Genomic DNA, 13,892 nt, shown 5'->3' with positions numbered 1-13,892 from the left:
GAGTTCTGGTAGAGCTAATTACCCTACAGTGGGGACCTCACATGATTTGTGATGTGAACTAAGTTGGGGTAAAGGTGATTGGATACTAATGTCATAGAAAATGATGAACTTAGGAAGACCTGAGTCTAAATACTGCCTCACACACTAGGAAGTATCTAAATCTCATTGCCTCAGGCTCTTAAACTATAAAATAGGGATGATATTATTATTTAGCCCACAGGGTTGTTGTGAGGCTCAAATGACATGATAAATGTAAATTACTTTGCAAACCTTAAAGCATTTTATAATTGTAACTATACTATTACCACCACCACTACAACTACTACTACTTCTACTACTACTACTACTACTACTACTACTACTACTACTACTACTACTACTACTACTACTACAACTGCTGCTGCTGTTGCTACTACTAACATCACCACTACAATGGAAGTTTCCTTATCTTATCTTCTTTAACTTAAAAAAAAATCTTATAGATATAACAGTTCAAAATGTCTAAAAGCAGTAGTAATTTGGGATTAGAACTCATTAGGGAGACCCAGGCTATTGGTCATGTGTTGCTCATTTTAGCCATGTGTACATGAAGATAATATGTCATAATAATTGTCACATTCAATTCAAGTATGTACAGTATGTACATATATGTAAAGTATATAAGTATGTTACTATATAAGTATGTAAAGTAACAGTAGAAAAATCTCTTTTTCTCTCTATATCCGAAGTACACTGCATTTCAGAACTCATTTGAAATGGGGCAGGGATTGATCATCAGATTGACTCTGTATCAAACACTGTCCTAAAAGCTTTCAGAAACAGTGTTGAAAATTTTCAGGCTAATAGTGAACACAGAGCAATGGAAAGAACTTCAGGCTGGGTGTCAGGAGAGTAGGTTCAAATGTCAGTTCTGGCACTAATTCAGTTGTGACTTTGAGTGTATCACTTAACCCCTCCACCTTTAAGCTTTCTCAAACAGAAATGAGGAACTATCCCCCTCAAGATCCCTCCCCCCAACTCTGGGACAGTTTAGGCCTTTTATAGCATTCCAGACAATCCCATGGAAGCTTAGGGAGACTCAGTGGTGCCAAACAAGTCACTATACTAGATAAATAAAACTATTGGACTAAATAATCTCTAAAGTCTTCTGTAGCTCTAAGATTCTCTGATTTGAGAAAAATGGTTCAAGTGATCAGAGGCTAATCACAAAGGAAGTTCCCATATATCTTTCCACCTGTGTTAGTAATAAGGAAGAGACTATAGGAGAAAACATATGTGTGTGTTTATATTTGTATGTATGTATGTGTGTATATGTATAATGTGTGTATATATATATATATATATATATATATATATATATATATATGAACATATATTCATGTTTGAAGTCCATTTGACTCTGAAGTGGTGTGAGAAATGGAATGTACCTTTCAAATTTGATTATTTCGAGCCTGATCATGGAGGGACAGTTGATAGGTAGACTGGCAGGTGGTTCTGACCAAAAATGGGATCCTGGGAAATATACCAAGGCTTTAGAAAAGTAAGATTTATTAGCAGCCACAATATACATGTGGATTCTGGGGGAGATACTTATGATGCACAGATGACTTATACCCAATTCTTTGAAACCCAGGTAACTGGATAGTATTTTCATTCCTAGCATCCTTCTTTAAGGCAGTAGGGATACCATATTTATGTCCATATTCCTTCTTATGGCTGACTTTCTCCAATAAATAGAATGTACTTATATCTGAGGCACCATTTTCTTTTGCAGAATCAATTTCAAAAAAAGATAACAGATTCAAGTCTTCTTAGTGAACCATTTAACTGGGAGTTCTATGTTGGCATGACCTAGTGAAGAGAAATCCAGCTTGGGCTCTAGTTCTGCCTCTGATATCTCCTGGCTGTGTGGTCACCCCAAGTTATTGAACATCTCTGTGCCCTAGGCAATTTGTTAGCTTTACTCCACCTCAGAGTGGTGAATTCTTTATTCAAGTAAAGCTATAGATGTGGCTTCTCCTCCCCACATATACCTTAAGAAAGTTTGAAAAAAATGTGAATAGTAATATAGCCCTTTTGTGAGTCTGAGAAATAGAGACTGGACTAGAAATGAAGGGGAGAAAAATCAACTTTCCTTATCCCAAAGTGTAGAGACTTAATTGACATAGTAAATAATGAACATTTCTATGTGTAATATTATATATCTATTAAGTACCTTAAAAAAGCAATTAATAACATAGGCAAAGTATTTTAACAAATGAAACTGTATTTGGACAAGATTATGGTTTAATTGTCTTTATGGACGACATAAATGTTTTTTTCTTTTTTCTTTTTTTCCCTTTTTTGGGAGGCATTTTCCCAGTCAGTTACTTGACTTTTGAGTCCTTTGTCAAGTGGAGGGTAGACTTTAGGGACCTGTAAGTTCTCAGTTTTTCCAAGGTGGTACAATTGGGGAGGGGAGTTTATTCCTCTTCTGGCCTGTGCTCTGGTCTAGAAGCAATCACAAGTTTTCTGCACAGGATCTGTGAGTAGGATTCCCTGTCCAGAGACTCCCCCACCTCCACTAATCAGTGTTCCTCCTCACCCCAGGACTTCCACTCAGGGCTGAGATGCAAATCAGTGGCTCAATTCCCCCAGGGCCTTTAGGCTGAGGGCTCCAAAAATGGATGCTGCTGCCACCTAGGGCCAAGGCCGGGGAGGACCCTACTCCCTTCTCAGGTGAAAGAACTCTCTCACTGAACTTTGAAACTGTCTTTGGTATTTGTGGATTGAGAAATCTGGGAACTGTAGCTACTGTCCATGATTACAGGTCCTGAACACTCCTCCTGTCCTGTCCCTACCACTTGATGCAGTTAAGGCTGAGCTGTGCTCTGCTCTGAGCCTGATGCGATAAACCCTTCCTGTTGGCCTTCCAGGCTGTCTTCAGCTGGAAATCTCACTCTGTCATTTTGTGGCTTCTGCTGCTCTAGAATTTGTTTAGAGTCATTTTTTACAGGTATTTTATGAACTATAGGACAAGAGATACAGCAGGTCCATCTTTGTACTCCACCATCTTGGCTCTGCCCCCTGACTTTCCTCCACTTTTTCTTTTTTAGAGAGAAAATAATTTTTGAATGGAAACTATGTCATTAACTAAGAATTTTCCAGATGAGGGGTACTGTGACAACTCCATGATCAGAACTGAGAATTCTGTTCTAAGCCTGATAAATAAGGTATCTGTGTATTTTGTAAATATCTCATGAGAAAGTCTGTAAAATATTAAAATTGGCTGGAGTGCAAATATTTATCACTGATCCAATAAGATTTTATGTGCTTTGTAACTGTAGTGTTACATGTTTAATGCTCTCTCAGTCTTTGGTTCAGTATATATTTAGCTTCTTCCACAGAAATAATTTTGTAATCAGCAGAGATCTCTAAACAATATTTGGTAATAGCTTCACAGTTCTTGGATGCTGAGAAGGAATCATTATTTCCCCCCATGGTATAAATAAAGGACCATTCAAACTGAAAAGAATAAAAAAAAATCTCTCATGTTATGGAAGGCTCAGTGCCTAAGGTAGTAATTACCTTTGTTTCATTGACTTTGTCAGGTTTAGAAACTTTTCTACCCATTAGAGCTTGGCCCATATTAGACAAGAATTTCCACTTGGCTTTTCGATACATAGGTAGCTCATTTAACATCGTAGATATAGGATGCAGGCACAGAACAGGCTGTGCCACTACATTAGATGCTTGAAAATAAGGAGCAATTTGAGTTGCTCCCTTTATATCAGAAGGAAAAAAAAGAAGCTTTTGATCCTGTCTGGTGTTTGAGAACCTAATACCACATAGCTCAAGCACACACATTCAACTCCTGGTTATATATCAGCATACTACCAGAAATCTTAAGTAATAATTGGAGTGAGTTGTGCAGAGAATTCAGTGAGAGCAAGTGGAGGATTTGAGCTCCGTGAATTTCAGTGCCAGTTCTGCCATTGACCTGTTTTGTGAACTTGGGAGAATAACTTGCTCTATTATATCTTCATTTTTTCATTGGCTAAAGTTGGGTGTGCTGTACCAATTTAGCTAATGGTCTTGTGATGGGGAATAATGAATACAAGTGAAAGTGAAATCATTTGCCAAAGATGGTCATAGGCATATTTAATCATAGACTCAGGGATCCTGGGTTTGTACTACCTTGCCTATTCTTTCATTTCTGTTCCCGTTTACAGCATAAATATTGTATCTGGAATGAAACAAAATTGCACATACATGTACATAGACATATACATAAACATATACATATGCATTCATAAATACATGCACATATACATATACACATGCACACACATATATACATACTATATATAAATGCTATATATTATAAATGATAAAACTAAAAGTTCATTCTTTGAAATGACTAACAAAATTGATAAACCTTTAGCGAATCAGACTAAAATGAAGACAGTAGAAAATCAAATCAATAAAATAGGTAATGAATAAGGTAAAATCCCAGAAAAAAACAGAAAAAATAACCAAAATCAGAATATCTGGCACATTACATGCTAAGAAAACATATATATATATATATATATATATACACACACATATACACACAGAGAGACACTTATATACATGTATAGACATGTGCACATATATACACATAAACATACATATCTGTGTGTATACCTCTTCATTTCCGCTTTGTAGAGTCCCTCTCTTTCTTTTAAACAGCTGAAGCACCATCTTCCGCATGAAGCTTTCTCTTCCAATTTTGGGGCAGTCTCTCCCCGTGCTACCATGAATTGAACTACTTTGCATATTTTTGTATTTGTTAACTTTATATGCATGCTATTTATGTTTTTACTTGTTCATACTTTTCCCCTTATTAGAATATAATGGAGGTGGGGGAACAGAAGAAAAAAGGGGAAAAAAGAAAGCTGCATGGTAACTTTATTATATATTTAAAGGAAATAGAAAATTATACATAATATATTAGCAGTTTCATCTTTTTTCCTATTCTAATATGCTATGGAAATTTTTGCTTTTTTCTTTTATTTTCTTTCATAATACAATTTATATTCATTATATTTATATATTTGTTATATTACATATAGTATTTATTGTTTCATTTATATTTATCAAATTTTATATTTTTTCAGAAAAAATAAGTGAAATTAAAAATAATAAAAAATGTAAGCTTCCACCAGTATGAAATGTTTCATTCTTTGTACTTGTTTCCCGATTGACTATGACAGTGCCTGGCACAAAGTAGGTGCTTTATAAATACTCACTGGTTGATTCATTAAGGGAAGAATTAATTGAATTCTTCAGTCACTGAAAGTGAATTTACCGCTGTATAATTCCATTTATCAAAACTGATCCCAAAGAAGAGAGGAGAAAATGTTCCTCTCTTGCTTCTTTATATTGGTGAGGGCTATGGATATTGAACAGTGCATATATAGTCAGTCAGACCTAGCTAATGTGTTGGGTGATTTAGCTCACCTGGGGTCCCTGACATTTCCTTTGTTGTTCTTTATTACAAGGATCTCTGGGGAGGAGAGGGAAAAGAGGCCTATTTGGATGTTGAGTATTTATATGAAGATACAAATATGATATCAGTATAAATAAATATGATATATATGGCATGAAAATAAAAAAATATATCTATATCCATATGTATATCTCACATGTATACATGCATACTACACACACACACATATATTATATATATATATGTGTATATATACACATATATATACACATATATATATATTATGTATATGGGGAGAAGGAAGAGGAGAGGAGCCAGGATGGCGGAGTCAAAGCAGGGAATTGCTTGAACTCTGCCTCAGACTCCTCCAAGTACCCATAAAAAATTATTCTAAATAAATTCTAGGGCAGAAGAACCTACAAAATGACTGAATGAAACAAATTTTCAGCCCAAGACTACTTGGAAGGTCAACAGGAAAGGTTGTTGCACCAGACTGGGAGAGGAATGCAGTCCAGCATTGGTGCCAAGCACTGGCACAGAATGGGCCTCAGTGAACCAGAAGCATGATTCAGGGGACTAAATCACTGGTAGTTCGGGTGGTTTCCAGACTTCTCAAACCATAAAAACCAAAAACAACTTAAAAGGTCAATAGGAAAAGTGTGTTGGACCTGAGTGACAGAGCATGGTCAAGCCCCAGTCGTAGGGTGGCAGCAGGGTCTGCATCTGGAGCTCTTGTGGTGGAGAGGGAATCCTCCCCACAAAGGAAAAAGGAGTGCTTATGATCACTCATAGACAAGAATGCAGTCCAGGAGGGGAGTAAACACCTCTCTTATCATCATATCACCTTGGAATAACTGAAAATTTATGAGTCCCTAAAAGTATCTCTGAAAATAGCTACATAAAACCCTTGAAGCTTGAGACAATGCTCACTCCACACTGGAAACAGAGCCCTACTTTAATAAAAAATTATATAGTCAAGTGATTGCTATATGGCAGGAAAAAAATCAGAATACAGAATTTTACTTTGGTGACAAAGAAAATCAACACATACAACCAGAAGAAAACAACAAAGTGAAAGTGCCTACATCTGAAGCCTCCAAGAAAAATATGAATTGCTCTTAGGCCGTGGAAGAACTCAAAAAGGATTTTGAAAATCAAGTAAGAGGAATGGAGGAAAAAATGGGGAGAGAAATGAGAGTGATGCAAGAAAATCATGAAAAATGAGTCAACAGCTTGCTAAAGGAGACCCCCCCCCCTCCAATACTGAAGAAAATAATACCTTAAAATAGATTAACTCAAATGCTAAAAAAAGATCCAAAAAGTCAATGAAGAGAAGAATGCCTTACAAAAGTAAAATTAGCTAAATGGAAAAGGAGGTCTGAAAGCTCACTGAAGATAATAATTTCTTAAAAATTAGAATGGAACAAAGGGAAGCTAATAACTTATGAAAAAATCAAGACATTATAAAACAGAAGCAAAATAGTGAAAAAATAGATGACAATGTAAAATATTTCATTGGAAAAACAACTCACCTAGAAAAGAGATCCAGGAGAGACAATTTAAAACTTATTGGACTACCTAAAAGCCATGATTAAAAAAAAAAGATTCTAGACATTATCTTTCAAGAAACAAAGAAAACTGCCTTGATCTTCTAGAATCAGAGGGCAAAATAGAAATGGAAAGTATCCACTGATTGACTCCTGAAAGATGTCCCAGAAGAAATATTCCTGGGAATAATACAGTAATATTCCAGAGTTCCCAAGTCAAGGAGAAAATATTTCCAGCAACTGGAAAGAAACAATTTAAGATTTGTGAAAACAATCAGGCCAACACAAGATTTAGCAGCTTGTTCACTGAGGAACTGGAGGGCTTAGATTATGACATTCCTGAGGTCAAAGGAGCTAGAATTAAAACCAAGAATCACCTACCCAGCAAAACTGCTCATGAGCCTTCAGGGGAAAATTGGAACTTCAATGAAATAGAGGACTTTCAAGCATTCTTGATGAAAAGACCAGAGCTGAATAAAAATTAACTCTCTAATATAAGACTCAAGAGAAGCATGAAAAGGTAACCAGGAAAGAGAAATCATAAGCAACTTATTAAAGTTGAACTATTTATATTCCTACATGAAAAGATGATATTTGTAACTGAGACCTTTTCAGTATTAGGGTAGTTGGACAGAGGGCACAGAGTGAGTTAAATATGAAAGGATGTTATCTAAGAAATAAATGGATGAGACAGGAATGTGCTGGGAGAAAGAGAAAGGGAAAGGTCAAATGGGATAAATTATCTCACATAAAAGAGGCAAGAAAAAAGTTTTTAGAGTGTAGCAAAAGGGAGGGGAGATAAGAGAAAATTAGTGAACCTTGTTCTCAGACACACTTAGTTGAGTATGGAAATCTATCTTACCTTACAGGGAAGTAGGGGGAAGGGGATAAGAAGGGGGAATGATAGAAATGAGAGTAGATTGGGGCAGGAGGTAATCAGAAGCAAGCATTTTTGAGGAGGTACAGGGTTAAAGGAGAGAATAGAATAAATGTTGGGTGTGATAGAATAGAGGAAAATATGGTTAGTCTTTCTGTATTTTGCATGACTGCACATGTATAACCTATATAAAATTCTTTACCTACTCAATAAGGGTGAGTGGGGAGGGAGGAAGGGAGACAATTTGAAACTCAAAACTTTAAAAATGAACGTCAAAAAAATGTTTTACATGCAACTGGGAACTAAGACATACAGGCTATAGAAATCTATCTTGCCCTACAGGAAAATAGAAGAGAGGGGAATAAGAGAAAGGTGTGTCGTGAAAGAGAAGGCAGATTTGGAGAAGGGGTGATCAGCACACAGGCCGTCTTGGAGTAGGGGGAGGGAAGAGAAGAGGAGTCGTGGATATGAAGGGAGACAGAGAAAGAGACCGACAGATAGAGGCATCAGGAGAGAAGTCCTAACCCCACCTATGTCCCTAACTATGCAACTTTGGTCAATATACATTTCTGAATCTTAGTTTCTTTATCTGATAACAATGATGCTAAAGCCTTTCTCCTTCATTAGACTAAATAAATATATATTTTTAAAACTTTATGTAACTTTTTTTCCCCAATCAATAAACAGTTTCCACTCTCTCCCTTCCTTCACCAACTGCAAAAACAAAACACAAACAAAACCTCTTGTAAACATGCATTGTGAAGCAAAACAAATGACCACATTGGCCAAGTCCAAAAATGCATGCTTATTTTTCTTGGCACTGAGTGCATCTCCTTTCTGTCAGGAGGTAGGTAGTTTCTCTTCTTTATTAGTAATTTGGAATCATAGTTAATCATTGTGTGGATTAGAGTTCTTCAATCTTTTAATGTTTTTCATTTTTATGAAGCCATTTTTACTATATAAATTGTTCTGCTTGTTCTGCTTACTTTACTCTGTATCAGTTCATATAGATTTTCTCATGTTGCCCCTAAACTATCCTTTTCATTATTTCTTATGGCACAATAGTGTTGCATCACATTCATCTGCCATAATTTGTTGTCATTCCTAAATAAATGGACCTCCTCACTAAATCAATATATCTTTTGTGTGATGGATGGGGGCAGTCTCTCCAATGGTATAGATCCATTACTTTTTATCCTATATACTTCTTATGGGCATTCTCCCATAATTCCATACAGAATCTACACCATTGAATGTCTTTTTCTATGTCTTTTAACAATAAATATATAGGTACAGCTAAGTGATGCAATGGATAGAATGCCAGACCTGGAGTCACGAAGACTCACCTTTGTAAGTTGAAATCTAGCCTCAGACATCTCCTAGCTATGGGACCCTGGACAAGTCATTTAATCCTGTTGGTCTCAGTTTCCTCATCTGTAAATGAGCAAGAGAAGGAAATATATATGGTAGAGAAGCAAACCACTCCAACATCTTTGCCAAGAAAAACAAAAATGGAGTCATGAAGAGTCAGACATGGCTGAAAAATTTACTGAACGACAACATTTGTGTAACACTCAGGCTATCTGTTACCCTTTCTCAGTATATTGGCACAACACATACATTTTCAATCATATACTTCTTAAATAGTATATTTTATGTTAGTTTTTGTACACCTATCAATGTTGATAATACACTGCACATGTCCACATGTCCACTATGTGTCTCTTAATTGCTCTTTGGGTAGCTCACAGTTTTGTTCCATGTTTTGCAATCTTGTAATAACACTGGAATATTATTAAAGGAAGGAGAAAACAAACAAGCATTTATTAAGCACTTAATATGAGTCAGTGTCTAAAATATGGATTTGGACATATTAGGTACTTAATAAGTGCTGATTGAGTTGTTATTCTCCATGTAAAAACTGAAGTTTCACAAACACATACACATATCCAGGATGCCCCTACTTCATTTTTAAGGATTAATAGCCTGAAACTGCACTAGAACCTTTGGGAAAACTCTGTATATCAGATAGTGTTATATAGTGTAAAGCACATTTTGTTGGACTACTCAGGTTTTAATACTAGCTATACTGTTTCTTACCTGCATGACAAAGTACAAATTACTTAACCACTCTGGGCTCCCATTTTTTTTTTTAAATCTCTAAAACAAATGAGTTTGGATCTCTATAAATCCTTGCCTGTCTTAAATCAGATTCTGTGATTCCCAAAGCTTAATTTGATGGGCTTAGATAATTAAGTTATACACAAAAATATTTTTCTCTAAATCCTGGGATTAAAGCAATGTTAGAATAACCATGATGACGAAAAGTGAACCCTGCAAATTAAAGTCAGAAGTGGATTAGCCTAGGTTTTAACTGAGGTTACAGTTGAATAAAAATGAAAACGTTATGAAAATATTATTTCTAGCATATTTTTCTTCTTTAGGCTACAGGTGTTCTCTACTCTCAGAGTAGCAAATATGAGAAGAGATGGGTCATTATCTTTTTGTGCGATGCGTTGTTTCCAATGGCTCTAATTTCTGCTCTTTTTTTTTAAATTAAACAAGGGAAGGTGGACAGCTACCTTGCTTTTCCCCCAAAAGAATTCTTTATAGCACAGCATGATGTATAAAGAACTGGCCTCAGAGTCAGGAAGAAAAGAAGTCAAGTCCCACCCTGATGCAGAGTAGATCTGTGATCATGGGCAACTCAGTGAAACTGAAATACACACTAGCTACTAATCAGAACTGGTAGAGGGGGTTTCCTCCCTGAGTTTCCTATGCCAGTGACATCACAGATAAGACCAAAATCAAACAAACAAAAATATGAACTGTTTAACGTTTTATATCTTGTTGTAAGCATTCCTTTCTTACCAAATTGAATGCCAGCTCTGCAAAATTACAATTTCTCAGAGACTTGTATTTCCCAAGTGAATGAATTGTTAGATATAATCTTACTGTCTAACTTTAGGTGGGTTACTTAATCATTGTAAGACTTTTTTTCTTTCCACTTATAAAACTTCATGACACTATTTAACTTCTCAGTCTCACAAAGGTTAAATGTTATCATTAAATGTAATGGTGAAATCATATATTTCTGTAAGTTTCCCAGAAGAGAAACACTGTCAGTATAAGAAAATGTTACAACCTTATATGACAAATTTTTAAAGGTAGAATTTAAAAAGAAAGATTTTCAAGTAGAAGTATCGTAAAGAGCTTGAATTCCCATCAGCTGTCAGCAATAGGTTCACAAACATGTTAGCTGCACTTTTATAGAAGTCTAAAGGGACTGAATAAGTTAAGAATTACAACAGGGTGGATGTGCATGAATATTTGCCATGGGCCCTTTTAAGTATGACAGGTACTTACGTTTGAACATTTTGCACGTTGCTCAGCTGTTCTGCTATGACTTTTGTCATTTGGGGATATATGCATTTGTATTGACGATACAGACTGCAATGTTATCTTGTGCTTAATCTTGCCCAAAGTATACTCCCTTAAAGATGTGCTTTTCTTGACTTTATTATATACTTCTTGAAGAGAATATCTTTTGATAGTGTGTGACTTCATTTAAAGGCTAATTATCATCACGCTATCCTGGAATAGTTTCTTTAAGATAAGTAGAATTACATTAGAGCAGAATCTGGCTGGTTTTCATTTGTTTGTTTCTGTATTTGGGAGTTTTCCTGCAATATAGGATACCACAGTGATGTATTATAAAAGGAATACTTTTGAGGCATATATTCCTTCTCCTTTTCCTCCTCCTCCTTTTCCTCTTCTTTCTCTTCCTGTCTAGGCTAAAAGTACATGGACTATTCATATGCCTAAACCCATTTCTGGTCAGCCTAGGAGAAGATTTTTCCTACCTGGGCTGGTTTGTACGTCCTTAAGCACCCTTGCAAGACCCTTGCTCAAATGGGTTCATCATATTGATGCAACTTTTTGTGGATATCCCAAAAAGTTTTGTCCTACTGCACTTCAAAACTCCTAACCTCAAGAGATCTGGCACATCTCTTCTACCTTAGCCTACTCTCTAGCTGAGATTATAGTTGCATGACACTTTGTCCATTCTGTAGCTTCTGTAGGATGCATTTTTTCTTCCTGGGATGATGGGTTTGGGGGATATCATTGACATGTGAGGCTAGTAGGGCAAGGAATAAATTTTCATATGATTTTGTTTAGTGTTTAAAAAAATGCAAACCCTAAATGAGAAAGGATGAGAAACCACTCAATGTTAAGGGCCATTGTTTAATAGTTCTATAGGATTTAGTGGTGATTCATCTTCATTTGGTACTTGTGTAGTATTTGAAGAGGAAGTCAAGACATTTTTGAAAGGGCACCAATTATTTCACATTTGTAGTGCCATTTTTATGACATCGATAATGTTTCATTTGTCAGACATAAAATTGTTTGTTCCAAGTCAGAGTAGCTTTTAAAAGTCCCCCATTCTCTGAAACAGGAGCTGATGCCACTGGAAAGAAAATTGGAAGGGGCTGGATTTGTTGAATTTTTGGAACCCCAGCAGCTTACCATTGTACCTGGCACATAGTAGGCTTCTAATAAATATTGATTGACTGACTGACTGACTTAGTTCCCTTTCTCATGTTCATTTTCTTAATTGTTCCAGGAATGGGCCATATTATGTCCTCCCCTTTGTTTTCTTACCTTACTTGTGCTTGCCTGCTGTTTTCTTACCTACTACCAAGGAAAATCCTGAAGATTAATTTGTTCAAGCTTTTAAAAATCAAGATCTGTATATATACCCACCAAGCTTAACTCAGTAAGTGACTAAAAAGGATTCCATGAATTCTATTTGTAATGTAATTGACCTGATGTGATATTTTCTTGGTGTATATATTTTAAATGATTGGTTCTTAATTCTTTTTTTTTTGCTTTGAGTATTTTGCATTTCAAATCCCATTAGTGCCTTTATTTTGATCCCTACCCATCCTTTTGCAGATACAGCATAAAGAAATTGGGGCGGGGGGTGCTTTTCAATAAGGGATATTCTGTTCTCTACAATAATAAACTATTTGGAGGATAGAATGTCCTTGTTCTTGGTTATACTTTTAGGGCCAGGATAGGAATATTTAGGTTTCATATTCCAAGTTATGACCTTCCCATTTCATCACAAATAGCAAAGGAATATTTATATTTTAATATCAAAGTCTACCCTGTCCAAATTTGAATTACTAACACTTTTACTCATTTACTTACTCTTTGATATATGTATTTGCATCGTTGTTACTTATGGTATAAATAATCTTTTCCATTGATGTAATCATCCAATGTCTGTTCTTTCATTATCCATGACAGATGTCAGCATTGTTGCTACTTGTTAAATAAAGTAAATTTTCAAGGATAGGGCTGCCTCTTCTAGTGAAGTTGAGTATATTAATAAGTACAACTTCATAGGCTATAGTATTTAATAAGTTATATGTAAGTTGAGAGTTTCCAGAGGAGGGCAATCAATATGGTTAAGAGTCTTGTACTCATGACATGAGAATCATTTGAACAAACTGGATATGTATAGTTACAGGAAGAGAAGACTAGCGCAAAACTGTGGGTAGAAATGATAATGGTATTCAAGTATTTAAAGAGCTTTCATGTAGAGGAAAAATTAGTTCCATTATGCTAAGCTCTTAATAAATTTTTGTTAACTGACTCACAAACTGGTTCTAGAAGACACAACCAGGAGCATGGGAGATATGGAAGAAATGCTGGACATCAGAAAAACAAAACAAAACTTCCTAACTATTGGAGATATCCCAAAGTTTAATGGGTTACTTTGAGTATTGGAGAGTTTCCCCTTGTTAGAGATTTAGTAAAATTTGAACAAGAACTTCTTGTATATTATAGTGGGGGTTTTTTGTATTATAATACAATCATATGTGTGTATACTTATATATGTGATGTATACATACGTGTGTGTCTGTGTGTATGTTGGACTATATGGCCTCTGAGATACCTTCCAAATTTCAAATTCAGTGATTCTGAA

Source organism: Notamacropus eugenii, chromosome 6 (assembly GCF_028372415.1).
Source record: "Notamacropus eugenii isolate mMacEug1 chromosome 6, mMacEug1.pri_v2, whole genome shotgun sequence".
Taxonomy (NCBI): Eukaryota; Metazoa; Chordata; class Mammalia; order Diprotodontia; family Macropodidae; genus Notamacropus; species Notamacropus eugenii.
Note: the sequence above shows the minus strand (reverse complement) of the source record.